This window comes from Adiantum capillus-veneris, chromosome 4, assembly GCF_014529385.1.
Source record: "Adiantum capillus-veneris isolate H3 chromosome 4, ASM1452938v2, whole genome shotgun sequence".
Lineage (NCBI taxonomy): Eukaryota > Viridiplantae > Streptophyta > Polypodiopsida > Polypodiales > Pteridaceae > Adiantum > Adiantum capillus-veneris.
In genome coordinates, this window is record NC_140934.1 from 100,375,447 (window position 1) to 100,398,677 (window position 23,231).

The 23,231-nt window shown below is 40.8% G+C and overlaps 1 protein-coding gene across 11 annotated transcripts in view; it reads right to left on the reverse strand.

Moving 5' to 3' along the window:
• LOC147459697 (uncharacterized) overlaps nucleotides 1-23,231 on the reverse strand; it is a 37,170-nt gene that overhangs the window by 11,068 nt on the left and 2,871 nt on the right. For 2 of the 11 annotated variants that reach the window (XR_015187896.1, XR_015187894.1), the window contains exons 2-3: nucleotides 22,030-22,092; nucleotides 17,762-18,871 (exon numbers count right to left, since the gene is read on the reverse strand). The exons of 1 other annotated variant lie outside the window; for it this stretch is intronic. The gene's annotated coding sequence lies outside the window, so the exon portion shown is untranslated. Of the gene's footprint in view, nucleotides 1-13,183; nucleotides 13,892-17,761; nucleotides 22,093-23,231 lie in introns of those variants that run through there. 8 more of the 11 variants (XR_015187898.1, XR_015187900.1, XR_015187901.1 and 5 more) reach the window with 4 other exon arrangements.

Below are 23,231 nucleotides of genomic sequence, written 5' to 3' on the forward strand. Positions count from 1 at the left end.
ATGCGAATTCATCAGGCCCAACCACATGTAGAAAGATGTCAATCACCTTTGCACCTTGTGTGTGCAAGACATGCTTCCTACGGATCGCCTTCTCCGTTGTCCTGCCGCTCCGCTCCCATGATGAGAAAATAAGCAAAGGAATGCCAGTATAGTGTATTTGAATCCTACATGATTGTTCAACAATTATAAGAGCTTGCTAACAAGCCAATTTTTAAGCTAAAAGTGTATCAAAGGGGGCTCTAAGGACCAACCGATGTCTTGGTAATTCCAAAAAATGAGTGTGCTTAATGTGGGCATAGCTAGGATTTTATTCATCAAAGTTGAAGTACTCGATGTGCTCTACCGGTGTGTCTTTACGGCTCGTCGATTGGAGCTACAGTGAAGAAGTTATGGCAGTTTAAAGTTCAAGTCGATTGCAGATCCGTACGGGATTGGGCAACTGTAGCTAAGGTGATAGAATTGAAATGAAGGTACAATCCTCAAGTGATCACTCTGAGGAGCGCATCGGTCTTTTCAGATCAGTGATTGGAGTCCCGGACGCCATGATATTGACCGAAAAAGATTCACCTGGGATCAATTCCGTACTAGTCCAGTCCGCTCGGTCTGAGTGCCATCTAGGAATTTTGACTTCGACCAAGTTTCGGGATGTCATTCAACAATATTTTGGTTGATAAGTTGAGCCTAACAAGAATATTATCTATTGGAGTTTGCTTATAGCAGGAAATCCCCAACACGACTATGGCTTAAGCCTAGATACGGAGGCGAGAGTAGTTTGTCAAAAGTAATCACCTACACTTGCATCTTAATGTCTTGTGGCAAGGTTTGCAACACTAAACTGGGCAACAAAAATCTCGATGATGATGTCAATCGAGGGTGGCTGAAGAAAGATGTTGATGATGGGGATGCTTTAATCCATATGTATGCCCGAATATGGTACCTTGCCTCGGCCGAAATGTGCACCAATTATGGTACCCTTACTAGCTTGAATGCCGCCCAAGGCCAAAGAATGTGGCTGCCCAATGAACGTGCTTGGCAATGCTTTAGACGGTCCATGTATACTAAATGTGGTTTCCTTACAAGGCCTTGGCCACCCAAAAAACCTAAGGCCGCGCAAGCCGTTCCTTAAAGATCGGCCGCCCACCCAAGCCTAAAGGCTGCCCATTTCATTAAGTAAGGGTTTTTTTCCCCTTAGTGTGTATGCAAGCAAAACTAAAGGTGGCATGGCGAGCGTGAGCGCAGCAGGAAAAAAAAAGCTTCTCGTTGGGCGCCATGGTGCTCCGACAAGCCCGATGCAGAAGTGAAAGATGCTCAGGACAGTCTCGCGCTCATTTTCGGAGCTATTCCTGCCACAAACCGCGGTACTCGAATCCAGCCCTGCCACATCACCAAGGGGAGGGACCCATTAGCGACGTTGATAATGGGTGTTGCCTTTTTTAGCAAGTAGAAAGGCATGCAAGATATAAAGGAGAGGGAAGGGGAAGAAAAAGTACCGGGGGTGTTCATTTTTTTGATGGCTCTTCTTCTTCCATGCTCTCCTCCTCATTTTTGAGAAAGCTATCTCTCTCCGAAAGAAGAAGCAAAGCTCTTAAGCCCTCAAAAATCTCTTAAGATTTATTAAAATCCCTTAAGCCATCATTAATCGACTCTTAACCTCATAAGCCATCATAAACCCCTCTAATTCCATAAGCTTAACCTCTTAAGCTCTCTTTAACCTCTCTTAACCTACTCTAAGCCAAGCCTATTCGAGTTTCTATCTCTATAAGCCAAGCCTAATTGAGTTTCTATCTCTATAAGCCAAGCCTAATTGAGTTTCTATCTCTATAAGCCAAGCCTAATCGAGTTTCTATCTCCTAAACCAAGCCTAATATTCTAAGATTTCATTACCCGAGTCATAAGGTCTCTTAAGCCATCTTAAACCTTCCCTTATTATCCAAGCATCGGATTGATCTCTTGCTCTCCGGGGAAGCAGAAGGCAGTGTAAGGCAGAACGTTATTACTTTTCTTGTTTAGCACCTAGATTAAGCCAGGTTTCATCTTGTAAGGAGCAGTAAGCCTCCATTAATGATTGATTAACCATGGATTCTGTTGTTTAACTGGAATTAATCGGACTGCTTGTTTTAAACTTAGTTGTCGTTACTTGTGTCTGTTCCATCTCTTTTCCCCGCACCTCTCACAGCCAGGGGCCCGGTTCCTTCCCGGCTCACCTTTCTCACAATTATCCCTCGACATTCTTGGTGAACCTAATGCGAAACAAGCCGGGGTGGGAGGTCAGGATGGAGATTCCAGCAGAGCTAATGCAGTTTATTGAAGACTACAACCTCAATAGATTTGATAAAAATCTAGCAGTAGCATATCTGTCAAAAATGTTGGGCTTAGTTCAGGGATGCTTACAAGAAGTAAAAGCTATGAAGATGAAAAAGCATCTTGATGATGCAGTGGAGATGGCAGTTGATGATGTGCACGAGCAGTGTGGAATTTTTCAAGGTCATGATCCAAATGGACTCCTTGCATGCTATCAAGCAAAGATGAAGAGCCGAGGAATTCCAGAAGATCGGATGATTTCAACCTTTGAAGAAGTGGTAACCTTTAAGTTTAAAGATAAGGTCCGAGAACTGGCAAAGACATACTCCACGCAGTGGGACTATTTTGCAGATGGTTTTGTTCATGAAAGCTCAAGAATTATCAAGTTAACAATGAAGGAGATTAATGAACGAGGCCAGATTATTTTCTATAAAGAAGAAGGGGATCATATGCAGTTTCTTAATTATGATCAATTTTGGGATCATATTTCTGCAAGAAGTAAAGCCAAGGCAAATACAGCTTTGGAAGAAGCAGATTCAACTTCAAAGGACCATATTTTGAGCAACCGAGCAAAGGTACATGATGAATTTACTTCTCAAACACAAATGTATGAATTGTTTTTGAAGATTTCTCGCATGGAAGTTACTTCGAATAATGGTTCTAGTGAAGAGCTAGACTGTACATCAAAAAATTTTCAAGCTACTGACCTTGGCATGGGATTCTCTCAACACATCTATCAAGAAGATTAGCCACTACAGACTTCTAGTGTTTTTATCGGCACTATAGCTGAGCAGGGCAGCAGCAGATTTATTACAGATGATTGTGTAAACAAATCTATTATATATATAATAGCTGATGAAGTGGCTGAGACTGTGAACCTAACATAGGATGTACCTGATAATGTCATTGAATCTATGGTTGCTTCTGGCAATATGTTTGTCAATTCTATTATTACAGAAGAAGATTCCATCATTAATGAGTTTTTGGCCCAATCTAAAGGAGAAGGTTACAGCAGTTTGGGAGAGCTTTGTGATGCATGTACCCCTTCAGAGGGGATGCCTGATGAACCTTTTCAAAATTATAATGGCTTGCTAAGTAGCATGGATGCATATGAGAAACCAAAGGACTATATTGAAGATTGCCTACATCATGCTAATTGTGAACAGGATATTGACATGGATTATATATCTATGCTTATATACGGGCTGCAACAGGAGCCAACTCCTATAGCTTTGATGAATGATGAGACTTCCAAGGGTGATTTTTCCAAGGATGCTATGGATGAAGATCTTTAGGATAAAGCTATTATTTATTATCAACCTCAAGAGCCATGTAAAAATCTCTCTGATGATACAGGTCTAGAAAGTCCTAAGATTTTTTGCATAATGCTAATCATCCTTGATAGTGCATAAAGTGCACAAGATTTTTCATTTCTTTGGACAATGATGTGCCAAGTGTGGCTGGATTTGGATATTATTCCTAATTCTTATGTCACTGATGTCCTGGCTACCAATAAAAGGGAGTCAGAATTCTTTAATTCTTGCCGGTAACGACCTTAACACTAGAATGGTAACCTAACAAGACATAAAAGTGTCCTTTCAGGTTTTTGGGAAAAAAATCCAAAACCATAGTAGATCCACTCATTTTGAAAAATAACTACTACATATGGAAAAAATGAGAAACTTGTAAATTTTCTCATCCCTTGGTCACTACAAGCCTCCAAAGTTGATGGACCAGTGCATTTTGCCCTAAACAGCAATTTCTTACAGTTGATTGCATATAAATAAGAGTGGAGATTTTTGTAGGACATGAGATAAAATGGCCCGTTAACTTCAATGGGTTGGTGAACAAAACATATGGTTGCTTTTACCTCACTAATTTTGTTTTGGGCAAAAAAAAAAGGTACAAAAAAGTTGCATTTTTGCCATTTCGCGAACCTATCATCAAAGTTTCTATAGTCACGCTCAATACAGATACTATATACATGTTTTCTAAGTTCCCTTTGGGCCTCTGGATTCAAAAGGAGCCATGGAGCATGTCAAAAGGATAATGGATATCTTACAATTGGAACCTTGGGGCCAATGATAAAGTGCTAAATACAACAAACATGAAAAAACTGGGTTTAGCATTATGACCTCTAGAAACCCATAGAAACTACTCAATATCTAGCCAAGTTTGTAGTCTATGATTAGATATGGTCACTGCCTACAAAATACACACAATTGGCCTAAGAAACTAGCAATATTGAGAAAGTTATACTTGCTACTCTAAAATGTATCGTATTCTTCAGCAAAACAAAAAACTCAACCATGATCATATACTATGCTATATAGCATATTAGGTCCCCCAAAACTCAAGGAAGATTAGCTTTATGTTATACATTACACTTACACAATAAAAATTGAATTTGGATATCAAGAAAGCCACCAAAAAAATCATAAAAGTGCTAATTTTGGCCAAAAAACAGGATTATGCAATTCTTGTAAATTGGTCATAACTTTCAATTTTAACACTTAGGTCTCCCTACAAGCATCAAAAGATGTTGAGAACTATGAAGGCCTAACCTCTAGCCATCTAAACCTCACAAACATGAAGTTTAGAGTGGTATAGTTGCCAAAAATTGAAAAAAAACCAAAAATAGGACCCGTTTTTTCACACAGTTTAGGTTCAAAAATGTTGTGCAAGAGTAAGGTTAATGTTGAGATTGATACTCAAAAAAAAATGCTATGTTTTGTTCAGCTCAGAAGGCAACTTTGTGGATATATAGCACCTAGAAATTCATTTTCATACTCTTCAAATAATTCAAGCAAAATGGTCACTTAACAGGACACAAAAGTGTCCAAGGACATAAAAGTGTCCTGTTACCATTTTAGTGTTAAGTTACCAAAAGTTTATGAGATGTGGCTGCTGCACTATGCTTCAGGTGAAGCTCTAGTATAGTGCGGAGGCCATCAATGCTATGTGATCTTAATGGTATGATCCAGGTGATTCAATAGATCTTCAAAAACAGGTTCACTTAGGATGGGTATTTTTGAGTATATATTGTGGTTTCTTTTTGTTAGATCCTGGAATACCATATTTGGAGCAGAATTCTTGAAGTTGATTGATACAGGATGTGTTTTCTTATGTGGATATTATTCTGCTCCACTAGTGGGGCAATTCCTTATTATTCCATTTGATCCTGGGAGCTATTGAAGAGAAGCTTGTAGATTCAAAGATATCATTTATTTTCCTGTAGTAGGTTACTTACCAGTAGATTTGTTTTTGGATGTATGCTAAGACAGACGTGTTTTTGGTTATATGATCAATAAGCTTACATGGCTAGCTTCCAGTTGACCTCTTTGGACAATTTTTATAGTATCTTCACATCTTTTTAGAAGGTTCTGCTACCAGAACTTGAAGTAAAGGACTTGACGGCCATTTTGTGTGCAGACATAGTAAGGCATTCTTCAGCTTGTCATGGTTCCCTAAAGAGAGCTGATGGTTAAGCCGTATGCATAAGTAATTGGAGCACTTGAGTCTGGATAGACTATTGATGTTATGATTTACACCTTTGATGCATGGTTTTTAGGACCCCTTCTGAAGATGCAATAAAGGCACAGTCAGTTGTTGGAGAGATGAGGATACTCTAGTCCAAGGGATCTCGAAAGAGAAGAAAAATCTACTTCACAAGCACCAAAGAGTAAAAAGTGCCATGGACAGAAGATACGTGGGAACGAGCTCTTATGCATGCCTACAACCTATATCTTACAGAATAGCCCATTCTAGGTGTGAATTTCTAGTGAAATTTACATGAGGATGTTTGTGTGGACTCACAACACAGCATACTCCGTTTTCACTTTTTTACCGACAGTAAATATTTTTTACCACAGTAAATATTTTTTACCTACAGTAAATATTTTTCACCTACATGGTAAATACAAATCACTTTTTACCTACAGTAACTTTTTTTACCCATGGTAAATATTTTTTACTGCACCATAAGTATTTGGTAGGTAACAATTCACTGTTACTAGAAGCAGTGATTGGGCATCAACAATGCAGTTACAGGAGGAGAAAAGGGGAAAATCTTATGGTAAAGGTGAGTCAACAGGGATAAAGACTTTTGAGTTGAAAAGAGACATGCTGATTTTTTCAAAGAACACAAGTCAAAAGAAGCCATGGTTGAGGATTTTTTGAGAATTTGATATTCAAGAGGACCCAGCAGGTCCCCCCCTGACATGTGCAGAACCTCCAGTTTCAACAGCCACCTTACCTGCTCTTAAATGCTGGTCAAGGCCTTATCCCCATGTGTCACAATCAGAAAAATCAGCATTTACCCTCCCCTCTCACATCACTCTAGAGAATATCTTGATGGTGACATATCAGGTGACCTCAATCTGTTGACCACCCTAAGCAAAAAGTAACCCCAATCAGCGGATTTAAGCATGTTTATCCCTAATCCTAAACCCTCTCAGAAACCTATATAAGGAGGCCTTCTCTCACTCAAAACCAACACTTCACTCACTTCACCAAGCAACGAAGCTATGACGACATTGCTCACAACGAGGAGCTATGGATGGAGACCTACTCTCTCTCCCTCTAGTATGCTACATTACTAGCCCTAAAACCTAAATAAGGAGTCTTCTCTCATGCTCAATGGCCACCATCCTCGCCATCATTGTCTAAGGTATTGATGTGTTGCTAGTAGAATCATACCTACTTGCTGGGTTGATTGTTTTTGACAAGGGATTATGCCATCCTTGGCTTGCTTCTCTATATCCTTGTTATGTATGATCAGATGCCGTTGTATTGTTAAGCTGATGTCTTGTGTATATATATGCTACATAAGGTCCCTAAGCTTCGTTTCTATGTGTTTTGCCATATGTTTTGATGCCATCATAATGCCAGAAGTCTCACTTGCCTATGTGCACTATGTGCGAGGTCCCTAAACCTCTTAATTTAGGGTGGTGCCCCCTTTGTTTTGTTCTTTGCTTGTTTGCATGAGGCATGGTTTGTGGAGTGTGCACGAGTACAGAGGCCACCCGATTGCACTGCTCTTTTTCCCGCTATCATTTTGGTGCCCCCACTGAGGAGGGCTACACAGACCTTCAGTCCATAAGCAATGAGGATGTGCAATCTACAACATGGACGAATGCGTGAGGAGTTTGCAAATTGGAGAATAGAAGAGGAGGAGGCTTTAGAGGCCTTAAAAGCTTTCATCGAGGTCTTGTTACCAGGTTGCAGTGTCATTGAAATTCAAGAAGTAAGTTCTTCTACATGCCTTGTTCGTGATCGTCGCCAACGAAGGAGAGTAAGAAGAAGAGCTTGATATACCTCTCCTCTCAACCTATGAGTGCTCCAGAAACCTCCAACGTACACGAGCTTGAAATATTCTACATCAACATACACGAAGGTACTGTGACACACATTAAGGGAAGAGAAAGCATCACCAGACCTCTCTTTCCTGAGGAGCTGACTAAGAGGAGGAATATCACCTCTACACCTAAGTGGCCCAAGGCCGCAGCGCGTGCTCAAGCGTAAGGTAACATTTGGCTTAATCTCATTAATAAGGGATTACATGACCACTACAGGCAAGAAAAAGGCTAGTGAGCAACCAACTTCAACCTCCAACTTGCAACCACGACTCTCACCCCTAAATCCTCCTGAAGCAAAGAGGCGAAGGCTTGCCTACAAGATTGCCGCCCGTCTACGAGTGCTCCTAGTGCACTTTGTGAATCCAGACACCACCAATCCCAAGCCAACCTCCTGTCCGCGTGAAGATCACTTTGGATATTGTCCAAAGTGCTTTGGAGACCGGGTGAAAATCCTCCCTGCCCTACCTTTGCTGCTAATTTTCAAGAAGTTATCTCAATCTAAGGAAACTATCTTAGTTGATGATGTGCTGCACATTAATGGTGTCACTTTCATTCGTCATGCTGATTATGGTAATAGCATCCAATTGTTGCTTGCTAAAAGGCTCAGCATTGTACAAAGTGTTGCCATCACGCCTTACGTCTTCATAGATGCATCAGGAAGAGTCAAAGTGATCCGAGGTGCTGACCTTCTGTGGCTGATCAGGCTCATTGGTCCCAAGGTGGTGCAACTAAGCTAGGCTCCTGTGTGTAAGTATGGATGCCAATAATGAGAATGATGATCCCCGCATGTTGATGAAGAAAGATGTTGATGATGGTGATGCTTTAATCCATATGTATGCCCGAATATGGTACCTTGCCTCGGCCGAAATGTGCACCAATTATGGTGCCCTTACTAGCTTGAATGCCGCCCAAGGCCAAAGAATGTGGCTGCCCAATGAACGTGCTTGGCAATGCTTTAGACGGTCCATGTATACTAAATGTGGTTTCCTTACAAGGCCTTGGCCACCCAAAAAACCTAAGGCCGCGCAAGCCGTTCCTTAAAGATCGGCCGCCCACCCAAGCCTAAAGACTGCCCATTTCATTAAGTAAGGGTTTTTTTCCCCTTAGTGTGTATGCAAGTAAAACTAAAGGAGGCATGGCGAGCGTGAGCGCAGGAAAAAAAAAGCTTCTCGTTGGGCACCATGGTGCTCCGACAAGCCTGATGCAGAAGTGAAAGATGCTCAGGACAGTCTCGCGCTCATTTTCGGAGCTATTCCCGCCACAAACCGTGGTACTCGAATCCGGCCCTGCCACATCAGCAAGGGGAGGGACCCATTAGCGATGTTGATAATGGGTGTTGCCTTTTTTAGCAAGTAGAAAGGCATGCAAGATATAAAGGAGAGGGAAGGGGAAGAAAAAGTACTGGGGGTGTTCATTTTTTTGATGGCTCTTCTTCTTCCATGCTCTCCTCCTCATTTTTGAGAAAGCTATCTCTCTCCGAAAGAAGAAGCAAAGCTCTTAAGCCCTCAAAAAGCTCTTAAGATTTATTAAAATCCCTTAAGCCATCATTAATCGACTCTTAACCTCATTAGCCATCATAAACCCCTCTAATTCCATAAGCTTAACCTCTTAAGCTCTCTTTAACCTCTCTTAACCTACTCTAAGCCAAGCCTAATTGAGTTTCTATCTCTATAAGCCAAGCCTAATTGAGTTTCTATCTCTATAATCCAAGCCTAATCGAGTTTCTATCTCCTAAACCAGGCCTAATCTTCTAACCTTTCATTACCCGAGTCATAAGCTCTCTTAAGCCATCTTAAAGCTTCCCTAAGACTCATTAGCCAAGCATCGGATTGATCTCTTGCTCTCCGGGGAAGCAGAAGGCATGTAAGGCAGAACATTATTACTTTTCTTGTTTAGCACTTGGATTAAGCCAGGTTTCATCTTGTAAGGAGCACTAAGCCTCCATTAATGATTGATTAACCATGGATTCTATTGTTTAACTGGAATTAAACGAACTGTTTGTTTTAAACTCAGTTGTAGTTACTTGTGTTTGTTGCATCTCTTTTCCCCGTACCTATCATAGCCAGGGGCCCGGTGCCTTACCGGCTCACCTTTCGCACAATTATCCCCGGACAGTGTGTCGAGATGCTAACAAAGAGGGAGATCATGCACACCTTGCTGCCCTTTGGCACGACCATGCACACCCTATTTCTATGGAACCTTGACTAGGGAGATAAAGAGAGAGAGAGACCCCCTTGAGAGTCCATGCATCTTGGAGGAAAGAAAGAAAGACGCCCTTTCCCTCCTCCATGCCTCCTCCTTCCATGATCTCTGGTATCAATGTAATACCTAGGAGATTGAGATGACCGATCCATTTCCTTACCCCCATATATAGGCCGGATCCTAGCCCTAGCCATAATACAGATCCCCAGTCCTTACTAGTCCCGTGCGAGCCCCACACTCAGGTCCCTGATCCCCTAGGTCAGCCTTGCTACTTAGGATCCATGTCCTGATAGATGTGGAATTACACAAGAAGCTCACCTTTACGATCATATTCTTAGCCTAGCTTTCCTTCCTTTTGGTCCTAAGCAAGACACAATAGGTGGCAAACACACACCAAGAAATAAAATTAGCCTTTCCATGAGGGATGTGGACCAAGCCACAAGGCAAGACCTTCTATTGATGAAAAGATCTTTGGATGAGGAGGATGTGTTGGGGTATAAAGCCCAATGTGGTCGCCCAGGTAAGTGGGCGGGCCGCCAGGTATGTACACATATTCTTTTGTAAAAACCTAATAAGAACTCACTATGCTCTACACATTACAGTAGAGCGAGTTCACCATATCATCGTGCTCTTCTTCTCGCACTCTCTCTCGCGTCGCACTTCCGCTCGTACTCCTTCAACTGGTATCAGAGCTCAGATCGAGGCTCGGGGCAGCACTGTAGGAGGCTAGAGTCACCAGCTTAGATTGGAGTGAAATTCGACAGGCAAAGACACAGCCCCAAATCTTGTGGGCAAGCGCGTAGGGCTTGGTGTGCTCAGAATTTCATTCTGAGGTCATCTCGGTCACCGTTCGGCTTCGACAAAGTTCTGCGTAGGCCATTTTTTACTACGTGGTCTCAGCGGGTGCAGATCCGACTCTGCAAATTTGGGGTTTTCGGCCTACGACTACAGGTGCTGAGGATATCGACACTCCCAGAGTGTTGATTTGTGGCTGTCTACACATCGAAGGACGGCTCACAGTTCTTGGAGGCGTGTCACATACGACATGGGCGCATCTACACATAGACTGTAGGCGACATCCACTAGTTCATCAGGTAGCTTGTGTTTGCTGCTTGATATTCCAGATTTCATCCTGACATTGCAGGTAGTTCCACATGGAATGTATTGTCAGAGATGATGTATGTCTGTTGAGGGTTTGTTGGTTGTGAGTCGCGCAGCAAACAACCGCCGCAGCGGTTACAGCATACAGTGGGAAATTTGTGGATGTATGACTTTGTGGGAAGTCTATGTACTGTCAAATTTACTGCAGCCTTTGTTGAGGGTCTAGTGAGGTTTTATTGAGCTGGGGGATTCTCGAATGTTGAGATCCTTTCGGTGATACAGGTCTTGGAGCGATCCCTCGAGCACCCTTAGATAGACAGCTAGGATGTATTGACTGTGAGTTAGACAGTTGGGATTGCATCTTTGCTTTACTGCCGTTGAGGCATTGTCACAGTCTATGCTTACAGGATAGTGACAGGACAGTGAGAGACAGTACAGGTGCAGGATAGGTTTACCCGCAGCTTACAGTGTTAGAGAGACAGTGTTTTTTGAGCTGTTTTTTGGTCTGTTTTTTGAGTACACCAGAGCCATTTTACAAAGGAGACTCTACCAAAATTTCTGCAGAATCTGAAGCTTTCTTGGTTCATTTGACAGGTTGATATTGGTTCAGAGGTCAGTTTACAGGGGAAACTCTGCCGAATTTTTCCCAGGAAAGTAAACTACTGTGAAGCGTAGCTATGGCTGGATCACAGGACATTGCTCTTTACAATATCAAGAAGCTGGATGGAACCAATTTCCCATTGTGGAAGAAGCAGATTTGGCATGTGTTGGTACAAAAGAAGCAAATAAAACCTATAAATCTCAAGGGGATAAAACCAGAAGATATGGAAGAAGATGAATGGAGCGAAATGGATGAATTGGCACTTTCTACCATTATGCTGACTTTGGCAGAAAGCGTTTACTTCAATGTAGCAGACGAGATGTCGGCTTATCAAGCATGGTTAAAGCCGAGTGATCTTTATGAGAAGCAGAGTGCAGCTTCACGGGTATACTGGCTTAAGAAGCTTGTTGACTTGAAGATGAAAGAAGGGACACCTATGTCCAATCATCTGAATGAAGTCAACACAATCTATAGTCAGTTGTCAGCTCAAGGTGTCAAGTTTGATGAACCAGTTAGAGCTATGTTCCTGTTGATCACATTTCCGGAACGTTGGGACACTTTCCGCATAGCTTTGAGTAATTCTGCACCTCCAGATGGTTTGAACATAGCAGGTGTAGAAGGAAGTCTGCTTACTGAAGAAACCAATAGAAAGACAATGGACAAAGGCAAAGGAACAACCTTAGTTGTCAGGGGAAGGACCAAAGAAAAGTACAAAGGTGGAAAGAGGAATCAGTCTCGTAGCAAGTCCCGCAGTGCTAAAGGCAAGAGTGACATAGAATGCTACCATTGTGGCAAGAAGGGTCACATGAAAAGAGACTGCAGAGAATGGAAAGCAGATAAAGGCAAAGAGAAAGCTGAAGAAATGGTGAGAAGAACAAGTCCTCAGTGAAGATTCAAGAAATAAATGTGACAAACACTATTGCAGAGGATGACAGTCTAGTGTCAGGAGACATCTACTTCTTGAAGAATACAATGGATTCAGCTCTTCTTACAGCATCTGATGGAAATGCACTGAGTGACTGGATTATAGACTCAGGGGCATCACTTCATGTGTCTCCAAACAAGGAGTGGTTTACCTCTTATGTGACCGCTAAAGATCATGTTCGGCTAGGCAATGGGCAGACATGTGAGATCTTAGGTGTTGGAGATGTTCAATTGAAGTTTCAGAATGGCTCTTCTTTCACGCTGAATAATGTGAGACATGTTCCCGCAATTACAAAGAGCTTGATCAACACAGGTTTACTTGATGATGCTGGCTACGTCACCACTTTTGGACAGAACATGTGGAAGATATCCAAGGGTTCTATGACAGTAGCACATGGAGTAAAGTCTGGAGGACTTTACATGATTTATGTATCAAATGTCTCTAAAAATGTAATCAATGTAACCGAGCAGCCGAACGTTTCTTTGTGGCATAGCCGGTTAGGACATATGTCCAAGAAGGGAATGGAAATCTTGTCTCGTTTTGGTTATTTGACTGGCTTTTCATTTAATGATTTTGAATTCTGTGAACATTGTCTGTATGGTAAGCAAACACAGAAGCCACATAAGCATAGAAGCAGTAGAAGAGATACACAGTTGGCACTTGTTCATAGTGATTTGTGTGGACCTATGCCTAATCTATCTCTAGGGGGAGCTTCTTACTTTATGACATTTATAGATGATTACTCGAGGAAAGTATGGGTTTACTTTCTCAAGCACAAGGATGAAGCGTTTAGTGTTTTCAAAACGTTTGTGACACTTGTGGAGAATCAGAGTGGCAAGAAGCTTAAATGCTTACGCACTGACAATGGTGGAGAGTATGTTTCAAAGGCCTTTCAGGACTTTTGTGAGTCAAAAGGTATAAAACGTGAACTTACTGCTCCTTACAATCCTCCTCAAAATGGTGTTGCTGAGAGGATGAATAGGACCATACAAGAGAAGGTCAGAAGTATGTTGTCTAATGCACAACTACCAAATGGGTTTTGGGCTGAAGCTGTATCAACAGCTGTTCATCTTGTAAATAGATCTCCGAGCAAGGTTTTGCATAAGGATTCAGTGCCAGAGATGGTATGGTCAGGCAAAATGCCCTCATACAAGCATCTCAGAGTCTTTGGCTGTGAGGCATATACTCACGTTCCAAAGGAATTTAGGAACAAACTTGAGCCAAAGAGTAGAAAGTGCATCTTTCTAGGCTATGGTAATTCTGGTGAGATGGGGTACAGACTTTGGGATCCCGAATCCAGAAAGGTTGTCCACGGCAATGATGTTCACTTTAATGAATCCAAATATCATTCTAAACCAGAGAGGGTTGAGGAGATTAGAAGAGTTGTCTTCCAAGAAGATGGACCTGCACATGCAAGACCAAATGTCAGGGCTCAAGAGGAGCAAGGACAGGATAGAGTGGAACCACAGGTTGTGGCTGAGGCTGAGCCACCTATTGTGCGTAGATCTGGATGTGTCACGCGACCTCCTAATAGGTTTGTTCCATCTATGAACTATGTCATGTTGATTGATTGCAATGAGCCTTCATGTTACAAGGAAGCAGTGCAAATGAAGGACTCTGGGAATTGGCAATTGGCCATGCAGTCAGAGATGACAGCTCTGCATAAAAACAAGACATGGAAGCTAGTTAAATTACCACAAGGCAAAAAGGCTCTACCTTGTAAATGGGTTTACAGGTATAAGATCACCACTCATGATAGTCAGCCAAAGTACAAAGCAAGGCTTGTTGCCAAGGGCTTTAAGCAAGAACAAGGCATTGACTTTGATGAAGTCTTCTCTCCGGTGGTCAAGATGACTACATTGAGATTCTTTCTTGCATTGGTTGCCATATTAGATTTTGTGTTGCACCAAATGGATGTCAAGACAACGTTCTTGCATGGTGATTTAGATGTGGAAATTTACATGCTGCAGCCAGAAGGATTTGTTGAGAAAGGCAAGGAAGATTGGGTATGCCAGTTGTTAAAGAGTCTTTATGTCTTAAAACAATCACCAAGGGCATGGTACCATAAATTCCACAAGTTTATGCTTTCTCAAGGCTACAAACGTAGTGAGTTCAATCACTGTCTATATACAAAGAAGGCTAAGGATGGTAGTTGGCTGATCCTTATTTTGTATGTGGATGACATGTTGATTGCTGGCAAGCACTTGGAAGAAATTTCAGCTTTGAAGTCAAAGATGGAAAAATCATTTGACATGAAAGACATGGGTGAGGCAAGTCATATACTTGGTATGCGCATTGAGAGAGACAGATCAAAGAAGTTGATTTGGTTATCTCAAACAGAGTATATTGACAATGTTTTGCAACGTTTCTATATGGAGAAGGGAAAGGCACTGAGTGTTCCATTGCCACCATATGTGAAACGTAGCAAACAAGATTGTCCTGTGTCTGAGGAAGAATAAGCTAAAATAGATAAGATTCCATATGCGTCTGCAGTGGGTAGTTTGATGTATGCAATGATTGCTACTCACCCAGACATTGCATTTGCAGTGGGAGTAGCAAGTCAATACATGTCAAACCCAGGCAAGAAACATTGGGAGGTAGTGAAAGGAATATTGAGATACCTGAAAGCTACAAAGAGTATGCGTATATGCTATGGGAGTCAGGAGCTAAGTGTAAAGGGTTTTACAAACTCAGATTATGCAGGTGACTTAGACAACCGAAGGTCTACATCAGGGTATGTCTTTACATTGGTTGGTGGAGCAGTATCATGGCGTTCTAGATTACAAGATTGTGTTACTCAGTCTACTACAGAGGCTGAATATGTTGCAGCATCAAAGGCATGCAAAGAATCAATTTGGCTTAATCGACTAGTAACAAATTTGGGAATCAAAGAAGAGATGCCTGTGTTATATTGTGATAGTCAAAGTGTTATACAATTGGCTCGCCATCCAGTTTATCACTCAAAGACAAAGCATGTGGATGTGAAGTATCATTTCATCAGGGAAATGCTCGAGGATAAGCAACTTCAGCTTGTCAAAGTTCACACCACAGAAAATCCTGCTGATCTACTTACAAAAGGACTTCCCTCAGAGAGCTTTGAGCATTTTCGCAAGCAGTTAGGTGTAGGGTAGTACATCACTTCTCTACATCTCTTGTATATTAGCTTGTATAGTAGCTTCTCTCACACTTAAAGTACCACATTGGACTTTAAGTGGGAGGTTGTTGGGGTATAAAGCCCAATGTGGTCGCCCAGGTAAGTAGGCGGGCCGCCAGGTATGTACACATATTCTTTTGTAAAAACCTAATAAGAACTCACTATGCTCTACACATTACAGTAGAGCGAGTTCACCATATCGTCGTGCTCTTCTTCTCGCACTCTCTCTCGTGTCGCACTTCCGCTCGTACTCCTTCAGGATGAAGATTGCCCTTGTAGGTGACCACTAAAGAGAAAGAGGTTTACCTGAGAGATGGATGTGAAGTCAGTTTATGGAATAAATCAGGTGTATCAGAATGTGTGTCCTCTATCTATCTTCTAGGGATGTCTTTCCTAAGAACCCTTGTAGTATCAAAATTGTTTCCCGTGTAGTCTCAAAACTCTCAATCCTTGAGTTGTAGTTGTGTCCCACTCTCTCAAACTATTCTTGTAGGCTCCATGAGTGCCTTGTGTGTATTTTGAGCAAGAAGCACCCAAACTAATGCTGGTCTCTTGATTCCATAATGTATAGTAGAGTAGGCAAGCCTACAACCCATTAATGTCTAAACCATGCACTGACTAATTGAGTATATCATGTTGAACATCAGCATGGCAAGGAAGCCTTGAACTGTTTTCAAAGAAAAAAGAGCTCCTTTTGAGATGTGATCACCTATCATGCACCTTAAAGACATCTAATTATTGTGCAAGACATTGCCATGGGCGGTAGTATTCGCAATGAGGTTGCTAGTCAAGGGTTATTGGAGAAACAAAAGGTTCTCTTGAAAAGTTCTTCATTAGCTTCATGCTTGTAATGTGGTCTCCTAGAGTGAGTTGATTACAAGATATGTCCAACACGGGCATGCCAAGGAAGATTTGGACTATTTTCATGAGAGGCAAAGTGAAAAGGAACCCTCTTCAAATGCAATCACCTGTGTATGCACCTTGAAGGCCTATAGCACTGTGCAAGATGCTACCATGGGTAGAAGTACTCATGATGAGATTGCTAAGCAAGGGCTATTGGAGAGACATGTTGTGCTTGCAAGTGCTTTTTTCGATATGTATGCTTAATGTTGTGATCTTAGAAAAGCTCTTGCATAGGCTTTTGTTTCTTGGAGTGGGTTGATTTCAAGATTTTCCCAAACATGGCCATGGCAAGGAGGCTCTGGACTATTTTGACCAAATACAAAGCAAAAAGATGGGCAATTGGAAGCCCTATGTGGTTCTAAGGGGTGGGTAGAGCAACTCTTTGATGAGTTAGAGGTGGAAAGCAAAAGGTGGGGCAAACAAATAGGAGGCATAGACAAATATGAAACACAACAATAAGGGTTGAGTGGCAATTCTAGCAAGCAATGGGCACAAGTTTGAGAGCCAACATTGGGGTTGCAAAAAGGAATTCCAAGGGTTGGATTGGTTACTAGAGCGCACAAAGGTATACCAACTAGTGTAGGCCTAATAAAAGGAAGGGTTGTCGGATGATCTCCTTGCCCAGGATGTCTCTTGGAGCACTTGATTACAGGATATGCCTAACATGATGCGGCAAGTAATTATTTTCACCATATGTAAAGCAAAAAGGTCCCTCTTCAAATCACCTATGCATGGAACTTTTAGGCTTGTGGAATTTTGTATATGTTTTCACCATATGCAAAGAAAAATATCGTCGCTCCAGGTGCAATCACCTAGGTAGAGCAAGGAATTACCTTGGGTAAAAGTATCCACAATGAGGTTGCTAAACAAGGGCTATTAAGGAAATATGTTGTGCTTGGTCAATATGTATACCAAATCTGGCACCCAACGTTTTAGTTCAGCTTCCTCCCTCAAATGTGGTCTCCTAGAGTGCATTGATTGCCACATATGCCCAACATGGCCGTTACAAACACGGTATGGATTGTTTTACAAGATGCAATATGAAAAGGGTCCCTCTCAATGCAATACTTATGCATGAACCTTGAATGTGTTCAATAAGTGTTTAAGGTGGGTGTGTGTGTCTAGCATTCATGGTGTGTGCATAATGCAGGTGATTAGCACTAATCACACACACCACTAGAAATGGACAATGAGCAATTAATCATACACAATAGAAATATGCAAATAGAGTGCTATGATTGATTGGTTCGATCTTAATTGTGGCTACAAGAGGGGATCTTTATAGAGCAGGTTAAAGGGTATCTTGGTGACATCATCGATGATGTGTTCGGCGACCTCTAGAGGTGTAAATTAGCTTTCTAGATCATGGATTCTCATATGGGGGTGTATCTGGAGGAGCCAAGGGTCATATACTAAAGCTAGGCAAAGTAGCTAGTCAAAAGGTTCAATGTATCTAGTCACAGTGTGCAAGAGATGTGTCCCATGAGGAGGTGTGATCAAGACCCAAATCCTAACAAGCCTCTCCTTTTGTTTCTGAGAACACCAAAATCGAATGTTTTTCTAGTGGGGTCTAAGTCTCCCATCTAGATAGGCTCACAAAATAGTGTACCTCCCCCAAAGAACTAGTACTAGTAGGGTGTAGGAAGATCAGGTATCTTCCCTAGAGAATTGTCAACCAGATGGTGGTAGGACAAAGCAAAGTCAAATTTGGTGGACAAATACAAAAGTCAAAATGTTGTGTTTGGAGAACATCTTCAATACCAAATAGTGCTAGTGTGTAGTAGGAGGAATGGTCCCCTGCCTTTGTTTGCTTTGGTGTTGTTGTAAACTTTGTCATTTTTGTCAAATGTGTCTTCTTCTTGGTCTTTATAATCTCCTCCCCTCGACCCAGAGCTATACAAGCGAGTTGTTTGTGTTGATGCTTGTGGTGTATGCATGGCATACATATTAATGATTGTGCTACTGATGAATGTCAACAAGGGAGTTATTACCATGTTTTCAATGGTAGTGTCTAACTCTTCATTGTGTTTATATTGCACTTAGAACAACACCCAAAAAGGTTTACAAAATATTTTTACAAAAGAACTGTGTGAAGTCACTCTTTACTGTTGTAAAGCACCTCTTCACCAAGCATAAAATTTGAGGCTTGGAATCTCCCTTTGACGAATCACTGCAAAGTGCCTTTGATGATTTGAGGTCCTCCTTTTGTGAGAAGCTTCTTTTGTAAGGCGTTGATGCTCTTAAGTCACCTATAGGAGCACAAGGTCATGCGAACCTCCCTTCTCAAGAATGGTTGATTGCAATGCTGCAAGCCGTGAGAATGCCTCCTGTGGTAGCAAAATTTATTGGGGGTTTTTAAGTTTATGGGAAAGTGTCCTTTTATAGGTCCTGAGGCTGGATGTGATTAGTGAGAGTGCATGCCACTTGGAATCAGAATATAAGACGAGACAACAAAAAAGCGGCGTGAGAACGTTGGCTTTCGAATCAATCAAGAAGTGTTCAATTTTATTGAATCCCCCCTTTGAAGTCCGCCACTACACCCAAAAGGAGGTCATGCATATTGAACTCATGGTCTTGCCCTCTTGAAATAGATAAGCTCCATCTAGTCGGCCCGCCAAACCTCTTGCCTTGTTAGAGATGCCCAAGTAGCAACTTTTATGTCTGTTGCAGCAGCTTGGCTAAGAGGAAAATGCTCAAATGAAATCCAAATTGAGCAAGAGTGGGCTCAAATGAAAGCTCTTTGAAGACACATTTTTGACACACAATTGATAGTGGTAAAAGGCTAGAAGAGCTCTTGATTTTGAGTGATAAAAAATGGAGAAGATCAATCCATTTATTCACTATAATTAGATGCAATACAGATGCTAATGCAAAAGGGAAATAATCAACGATCAATCCAAGAAAGTGGGAGTGCTTATATGATCTAACATAGAGTATGATGCACCTACATACACACAAAACCAATATCTAATTAAGCTAGGAAATGTTAGCCCTTATTAGGCTCTGATGCTACTTGATGAGTAAGTGTGTAAGGTGTGTGTGTGTGTGTGTGTGTGTAGCATTCATGTTGCGAGCATAACATAGGAGGACTAAGAGGCATAGGGTCTTGAATGAAGACCCTTCCATGGGATCCACGGACAAGACTCCACGCACAAATGCAGAGGCACACTTGGCTGTTGAATGTTTAAAAGTAAAGTCGGATATATTTTGTAAACTCATACATCTGAGGTGTAAACTCAAACAAGCATAAGTACATGTGAACATCCATCCACTTCAGCAAAGTGAACACGTGCACCCAGTTAGCTCACCAACTGCCACACAGAGCCCGTCTGAGTTCGAATTCCTGGGGGTGACTCGCCGACCTTTTTTTTCCGCCATCCGATAGCCTCAAGATCCCCTCTTTTGCTATCCACCGTTGATCCCATGGCGGAATCTTCATTCAAGACCCCATGCCATTTAGTCATGAGTGCCCTAGAATCAAAGCTGCAAAGCTCCCCGAACCCTAGCATGTTCTTCACATTACCTTACCCAACATTATAGTAGGAACTAATTTCCAATCATGTATTATTACTACTGCAAACACTATACATGACTCGCGAGTAATACTTTGCATGTTGCTCGACGATCAAAACAACTGCTTCTCTTTGCGGATGTCCCTCACGGGTCGGTCTTGGACTCCACCCATCATGCATATGTATTTCCAGCTTCAAGTGCTCTTCTTTGGTGGATGCTTGGTTTGTAGAAAAAGCCAGTTTTTTGGTCGCAACTAAGGTGGATCGTCCAAGTTCCTTTTTGTCTTTTCATGGTTTATGCTCGTTGTATATGGATCTATATATTTTCTCAAGAAAACCTTGATGTATATGGATCTCTTTGATAGCTCAAGTGGGGGTGGCTCCCCTGTTTGCCTCCTCTTGTTATGATACTCCCATTTCTAGTAATCGGGCCCGGCTTGATAGAGTTGAGCACGAATAATCATGTAAACTTTTTGGATTGCTTAATTTAACCTCACTCACTACTGTGAGTTTTGAAAAACAAAAAGCAGATAAACTTACAAATGGCTCTATATTTACATGATAGGGTATGCTCAATTTTGAAAAAAAGCTACATGCTTTATCGAGAAATGGGTACATTTTTCCAACTTGAAATTCATAGGCAAGATGGTTTTTACTTATTATTCCATATTTACATGATAGGGTATATAAATTCAATTTTTTAAAAAGTTAGAAGCTTTATTGAGAAAGGGGTACATTTTTCCGACTTTGAATTCGTAGGCAGAGTGATTTACTTGATTGGTTTGGATTTTTGGGGCCATGGTTTCCAAAAGACGAGCAAGAGGACAACTGTAAACACTTATAAATGGATTAACTTTGATATGGTAATTGTTATATTGAGCCTTCCAACCTCATGCAAGGATCTTATAAAGAGATGGCTATAATTGGTTCTTTTGAAAATATTGGCCTTGTACAAATAACATGTCTTCAAAATTTAATCGTAAGCTGCAAACATTAGATTTCAATATAACTGAACAAATATGCAAACTACGTAATGGACTTATATTGATTTTTTGAAGTAATGGCTCACTTTGATTTACTCTTTGATTCAATTTGCGGTAGCTTGGATCCCCCCCCCCCTTCTCTCTCTCTTTCTCTCTCTCTCTCAATATATATTTAGTACTTGGACTCTCTTATGTTATTAGTTTTTTTGTAATTTTAGACACCAATTACAAAGGGATGGGATCATTGACATCTGTCTTCTCAAGTACTGTCAATACTGACGTACTTATGTTCTTGGATGGTGATAGGTAATAGGTCTTTTCTTTGAAATTACAAATGTAGCAGTGGATCTACATATTGGACCGGTCTTACACACATATGCATTCTAACCTCATAATTATATACTGTATATAGAAAAATTGTTGTAGTGTTTCTAGATCAAATATATTCCATAGACAGATTTAGATATTCTATTTCTTGCCCTTGCATAATGTAACTTTAACTTCATTTATGATACAATATCACACATCCACATCTATAAAGTCTAGTCGTCCATTATATAGTTCAATAGTTTACAAAACTTACATATGACTCTATATTTAAATGATAGGGTATATAAATTCAATTTTGGAAAAACAACTATAAGCCTTATTGAGAAATGGGTACATTTTTCCAACTTCAAAACCATACTTAAGATGATTTTTACTTATTACTCTAAATTCACAATATGATAGTGTATATAAATTCAATTTTAAAGAATTATAATCTTTATTGAGAAAAGGGTATATTTTTCCGAGTTGGAATTTATACGCAAGGTTATTTTTAATATTACTTGAATGGAATTTTTATATAGGTCCTCTATGTTATGAACTCCTCAAGGTGGTATAGAGTTCAACCTTTGGGCGATCACCTAAAATGCATAGTATTAGAGACACACACACACACACACACACACACACACACACACTCTGAGAGAGAGAGAGAGAGAGTACCTTGTATTGACACATGAAGAATACTGGATGGATGATGTGCAGCAAAGTAAACATCTCCGGCAACTGTTCCCACAACATCATTAGCCATGTGTAATACAACCCTTCTATATACACATATTTATCTTGACATGGAGATAACCTAAGAAATTAGTCACAAATGTATCTTGAAAGTATATTGTGATGGATAGATGTGGGAGATATAGAGGATCGAGAGAACGGGACTAGATCGAGTGTGTCTTGCACAAGAGGAAGAACCTCCTTGCATTGCATGTGCGAAAAGTTATTGCAACTAATTTCGACTAGTCACAGTATATTCTTGATCTTCCTCCTAAGTGACAATTCTAAATGACCTCACACATGATGGGACCACACACACTACAAGATGACTTAAGAAGGCCCGCTCACCTTAGAAATCCACCACAACATGCAATAACAGGATATGATGGAACCACACGCTTACAATATGGCCTTAAGACGAGCAAGAAGACAACTGTAAACACTTATAAATGGATTAACTTTGATATGGTAATTGTTATATTGAGCCTTCTAACCTCATGCAAGGATCTCATAAGAGATGGCTATAATTGGTTCTTTTGAAAGTATTGGCCTTGTACAAACAACACGTCTTCAAAATTTTATCATAAGCTGCAAATATTAGATTTCAAAATAAATAAACGAAAATGCAAACTAGGTAATGGACTTATATTGACTTTTTGAAGTAATGGCGCACTTTGATTTACTCCTTGATTCAGTTTGCAGTAGCGTGGATTTACATTTCTCTCTCTCTCTCTCTCTCTCTCTCGCGTGCACAATATATTTAGTAGTTCATCTCTCCTATGTTATTACTTTATTTGTAATTTTAGACACCAATAACAAAGGGAACGGATCATTGACACCTATCTTCTCAAGTACTGTCAATACTGACGTACTTGTGTTCTTGGATGGTGACAAATAATAGGTCTTTTCCTTGAAATTACATTTTACAAATGTAATTTCAAATGTAGGAGTGGATCTACATATTGGACCGGTCTTACACGCATATGTATTCTAATCTCATAATTGTATATTGTATATAGAAAAATTGATGTAGTGTTTCTAGATCAAATAAATTCCATAGACAAATTTAGATATTCTATTTCTTGCCCTTGCATAATGTAACTTCAACTTCATTTATGATACAATATCACACATCTATAAAGTCT